Source organism: Carlito syrichta, unplaced genomic scaffold (assembly GCF_000164805.1).
Source record: "Carlito syrichta isolate Samal-C Ts95f unplaced genomic scaffold, Tarsius_syrichta-2.0.1 Scaffold315591, whole genome shotgun sequence".
Classification (NCBI taxonomy): Eukaryota; Metazoa; Chordata; class Mammalia; order Primates; family Tarsiidae; genus Carlito; species Carlito syrichta.
Genome location: NW_007259687.1, coordinates 55,624 through 61,082, shown reverse-complemented (window position 1 = coordinate 61,082; position 5,459 = coordinate 55,624).

The window sequence follows — 5,459 nt, the reverse complement described above, 5'->3', positions numbered from 1 at the left end:
AGACTCCAACTCAAAAAAAAAAAAAAAAAATTCCTGGGCTGGGCACAGTGGCTCAAGCCTGTAATCCCAACACTTTGGAAGGCTGAAGCGAGAGGATTGCCTAAGCTCAGAGACTGGAGACCAGCTTGGACAACTTGGTGAGACCTCGTCTCTATAATAAATCAAAAAAATGAGTCAGGCATGGTAGTGCAGGCCTATAGTTCCAGCTACTTGGAAGGCTGAAGCGGAAGGATCGCCTGAGCTCAGCAGGTCGAGGCTGCAGTGGCTGTGAGCGTGCTACTGCACTCCAGCCTGGGCGACAGAATGAGACTCCAATTCTAAAAAAAGAAAAAGAAAATCCCTAGCTGGGCTAGGTAATCCCGTGCCTTGGGAGGCTGAGGTGAGTGGATTGCCTGAGCCCACGGGTTCGAGACCCGGCTGGGCAACTTGGCGAAACCTCATCTCTACAATAAATCAAAAAATCAGCCGGGCGTGGTAGCGCGTGCCTGTAGTTCCAGCTCCTTGGAAGGCTGAGATGGAAGGATCGCCGGAGCCCAGCAGGTCGAGGCTGCGGTGGCCGGGAGCAGCCACTGTACTCTTAGTCTGGGCGACAGAGTGAGACTCCAATCAAAAAAAAAAAAAAGAAAGAAAAAGGCCAATCTTCCCTTGAGCGATGCATTTGTGATCTGTGCTCTTTTCCGTTCTGTCTGTTCGACTTCAGCAAAAAAAGTCTGCGTGTAAGAAGTAGATGACAGTCCCTGGCACATAGTAAGTGTTCAATAAGTGCTAGCTATCGCAAGTGAATGGAAGAACCGATGACTTGCCTCCGAGTGAAATCCCTTAACAATCAGAACCACGGACAGATCAGAGCCTGTGCTTGGGGAAGGCCGGAGGGAAAGGAAGAGATCGCGGGTCTTATATAAGAGACAGGAGGCATGAAGGAATCTGAGAACTTTCCTCTTGGTTTAGTGGTTCGGTGCCTTCTGGCGGCATTCCCACCCTGTCGGAAAGAGGATTCCTCGGAGACTGCGAGTGTCTGTGTGTGTTCATGCAGAAATGCATTCCATTTTAAAAGGTCTATAGTCTCTTGTTTTTCTAAGCCAGTAAACGCTGAAATCTCCCCAGTGAGACCAGTCTTCCATCGACTGTGTCCGCCACCATGCCCAGGCCCTGTAAGCCTTCCGTTCTGTCTGTCTCCAGCTTGTGTTTATCTGGTGAGGCAGGAGACAGGGAAGAGACTCCTGGACCCCGTGTCTAGAACAGGTTCCGTGGAGGAATCCCTGGGCACACTTGAGTCTCTAGAGACTGTCTTTTGAGTTAGGTGGAAACACAAAATCTCTCCAAGGAGTGCTCCTCTGAGTGGGGCTCCCCAGGTAGGTACAGTGCTCCCAAGTCAGTGGTTCACCTCCTTCTTGGGGGTTTCACCTCTTTTTTTTTTTTTTTTTTTGAGTTGGAGTCTCAATCTGTCACCCAGACTGGAGTGCAGTGGCCACTCCCGGCCACTGCAGCCTCGACCTGCTGGGCTCCAACGATCCTTCCGCCTCAGCCTTCCAAGTAGCTGGAACTACAGGCGTGCGCTACCACGCCCGGTTAATTTTTGATTTATTGTCGACTTGAGGTCTCGCCAAGTTGCCCAGGCAGGTCTCGAACCCGCAGGCTCAGGCAATCCACTCACCTCAGCCTCAGGCGTGGGATGACAGGCTGAGCCACTGAGCCTGGCTTCACCTCTTTTTTTTTTTTTGCTTTCGAGTTGGAGTCTCACTCTGGCGCCCAGGCTGGAGTACAGTGGCACACTCACGGCCACTGCACTCTCAACCTGCTAGAGTCAGGTGATCCTTTCGCCTCAGCCTTCCAAGGAGCTGGAGCTACAGGCACGCGCCACCACGCCCAGCTAATTTTTTTGATTTATTGTAGAGATGAGGTCTCGTCAAGTTGCCCAGGCTGGTCTCGAACCCGTTTGGCTCAGGAGATCCTTTCACCTCGGCCTCCCAAAGCTCTAGGATTGCAGGCCTGAGCCACTACACTTGGCCGGGTTTCACCTCTTTCCTGGAGTTCTCTGTTTTGTCCTAGGACAGCCACTATCTGCAGGAATCAGTCCTGTGACTAAAACCTACCCCACCTCACCACCTCCCTAAGCTCACAAGGTTCACATTTGGATGGTCACCAGGTTTCACTGTGACCCAAACACCCTACACACAGGGAGCGAGTGATGAACTGACCAACGGAGTTACAGTCTTCACCTTGGGAGACCATCTGCCTTGTGCCCGCCCCCAGGGCTGCCTCTGTGACCCAGGTCAGTTCTATCCCCTGTGGCCGTACTAGGCCTGTCTCTGGCCTGCCAGCATCGCTGAGCTGATGATGGCTGTTGCCTGGCGGGTAATTGGTCTGGGAAGCCCAAAGGAACGGGCAGGGTGGGGGAAGGGAGAGCCCCAGGTGCTACAGGAAGTAAAGCTGTTGGTTAAGTGGCTCCTTCCCTCAGCCTTGGAGACTTAGGGAGCTGCACAGGCCCAGGGAGCAGCAGTGGCTCTTATTATTTTGAGTCAGAGTCTCACTGTCACCCAGGCTAGAGTGCAGTGGCACACTCACGGCCACCGCAGCTTTGACCTGCTGGGCTCCAGTGATCCTTCCGCCTCAGCTTTCCAAGTAGCTGGAACTACAAGCATGCACCACCACACCCAGCTGATTTTTTAATTTTACTGTAGAGCCGAGTTCTCGTCATGCTGCCCAGGCTGGTCTCGAACCCCCAGGCTCAGGCAATCCTCTTGCCTGCGCTTCCCAAAGTGTTGGGATGACAGGCGTGAGCCACCACGCCTGGCCAAGCAGCTCTTAAAGGAGACAAGACCTAGTTTTGACCCACTTAGGGAGATCAGGGTTCTGTAGGGCAGTGCCCCAAGGGCTGCAGTGGTTGAGGGATCCCTGCTCCCAACAATCCACTCTTCCTCCCTACGTGCTAGGCTTCTTAGTAGGACAGAATTTGTTCTGTCCTCTGGGGCTGCCAGGGAAGCCAGTACAGAACGTAGGTAACCAGGGTCCCTCTCAGAAGCCCTTCTGGGAGTCCCTGGGAGAATGGGACCAGGACTGAGCAATGTAATCTCCACTCCAGCTCACAGGGGACAGGGTTATTATTCAGGACCAAGAAAATCCCCTAAGGAATCAGGAATGACAGCCCCTGGACAGTCCCTAGTCCACGGCTTGGTTCTGAGAAGCACAGTCATGCGTTGGAAACCCTTCAATCAAAGGTTCTCAGAGTGCAGTTTCCACCACCACCACCACCAGCAGCAGCTGGGAACTTACTTATTATTCGACATGCAAATTCTCAGCACCCCCAGCCCCTCCCAGATATACTGAATCAGAATCTTGGGGCCTGGGTCCAGCAATCCACAAACCCTCTAGGAGACTCTGATGCAGGCTTACATTTGAGAACTAGTACTAGTATAACACTCCAGAGCTGGGTGGCCCAGTAAACCTAGTTCATTTGTAAACTCATTTAAATCCATCAAACACGGATCAGGGCCAGGCACGGTGGCTCAAGCCTGTCATCCCAGCACTTTGGGAGGCTGAGTTGCGGGGAGTGCCGGAGTCCATGGGTTCGAGAACAGCCTGGGGAACTTGGCAAGACCTTGTCGCTACAATAAATCAAAAAATAAGCCGGGCACGGTGGCGTATGCCTGTAGTTCCAGCTATTTGGAAGGCTGAGGTGGAAGAATTGCCTATTCCGGCAGGTCAAGGCTCTGGTGGCCGTGAGCATGCCACTGCACTCCAGCCTGGGGAACAGAGTGAAATTCCAACTCAAAAAAAAAAAAAAGAACCAACACACTGATCAGCAACTTCTATGGCCAGATCTCTTGTCAAGCCCCACAAGAATCCCGAAGCGGGGGCAAAGTAAAGCAAAAAAGCACCAGGAAGGAGCAATCTTTCTGGCTAGCGGGATTAGAGAGGGCTTCCCAGAGGAGGTGGCATTTGGGCTGGGCCTTGAAGGGTGAGTAAGAATCAACAGGCAGAAAATGAAGAGACCAGAGGAGAGTTCCAGGAATATTATTCTAAAACCAAAATCTAGCTTTTATTTTATTTTATTTTATTTTTGAGTTGGAGTCTCACTCGGTCGCCCAGACTGGAGCGCAGTGGCCGCTCCCGGCCACCGCAGCCTCGACCTGCTGGGCTCCGGCGATCCTTCCGCCTCAGCCTTTCGAGTAGCCGGAATTACAGGCATGCGCTACCACGCCCGGCTGATTTTTTGATTTATTGTAGAGATGAGGTCTCGCTGCCCAGGTGGGTCTCGAACCCGCAGGCTCAGGCAATCCACTCACCTCAGCCTCCCAAAGGTGCGGGATTACAGGATGAGCCACCGAGCCCGGCTAAAATCTAGCTTTTAAAAGTCTCTCATTGCTTTGGGGATAAATTCAAGTACCACGGCGCAAGCTTCTATATGATCTGGCTCCTGTCTCCCTCATCAGTCCCATTTCTGGCCACTCCACATCTTCTTTTTTCTTTTTTTTTTGAGTCAGAGTCTCACTGTTTCGCCTAGGCTGGAGTGCAGTGGCACGTTCTAGGTCACCGCAGCCTCAACCTGCAGGGCTCAGGCGATCTTCCCACCTCAGCCTTCTAAATAACTGACACCATGCCCGACTGATTTTTTAATTTATTGTAGAGACAAAGTCTCACCAAGTGGCCCAGGCTGGTCTTGAACCCTCAGGTTCAAGCAATCCTCTCGCTCCACCTCCAAAAGTGCTGGGATTATAGGTGTGAGCCACTGCGCCCGGCCCATACCCCCATTTCTTATATTTGAGTACTGCTGATCTTCTTGAAGATACACACACACGAACATGCACAAAGCACGCTATTTCTTGTTGCCAGGTCTATGCCGTGTGCTGGCTGACTTGACAGAGCTGGTATATGTGCTTTGAAATCCACTGTCCTCTGCTGAGCATTGCTGCTAAATGTCCCAATATGCCAGCCAAAGTCTGAATTCATAAAAGTCTCTTTAACACCGTAAGTCGTTTCCAAGTTGGGGTATAGGCTTTTTTTTTTTTTTTTTTGAGTTGGAGTCTCACTCTGTTGCCCAGGCTGGAGGGCAGTGGCACACTCACGGCCACCACAGCCTTGACCTGCTGGGCTCAGGTGATCCTTCCACCTCAGCCTTCCAAGGAGCTGGGACTACAGGCACGCACTACCATTCCTGGCTAATTTTTGATTTATTGTAGAGACGAGATCTTGCCAAGTTGCCTGGGCGAGTCTCGAACCTACAGACTCAGGCAATCCACTTGCCTCGGCCTCCCAAAATGCTGGAATTACAGGCTGATTGTTTTGTTTTTTAAGCTGAAGTCTCAATCTGTCGCCCAGGTTGGAGTGCAGTGGCACACTCATGGCTACCCCAGCGTCGACTTGCTGGGCTTAGGTGAGCCTTCTGCCTCAGTCTTCTAAGCAACTGGAACTACAGGCATGCACCACCACGCCTGGCTAATTTTTTTTTTTTTTTTTTT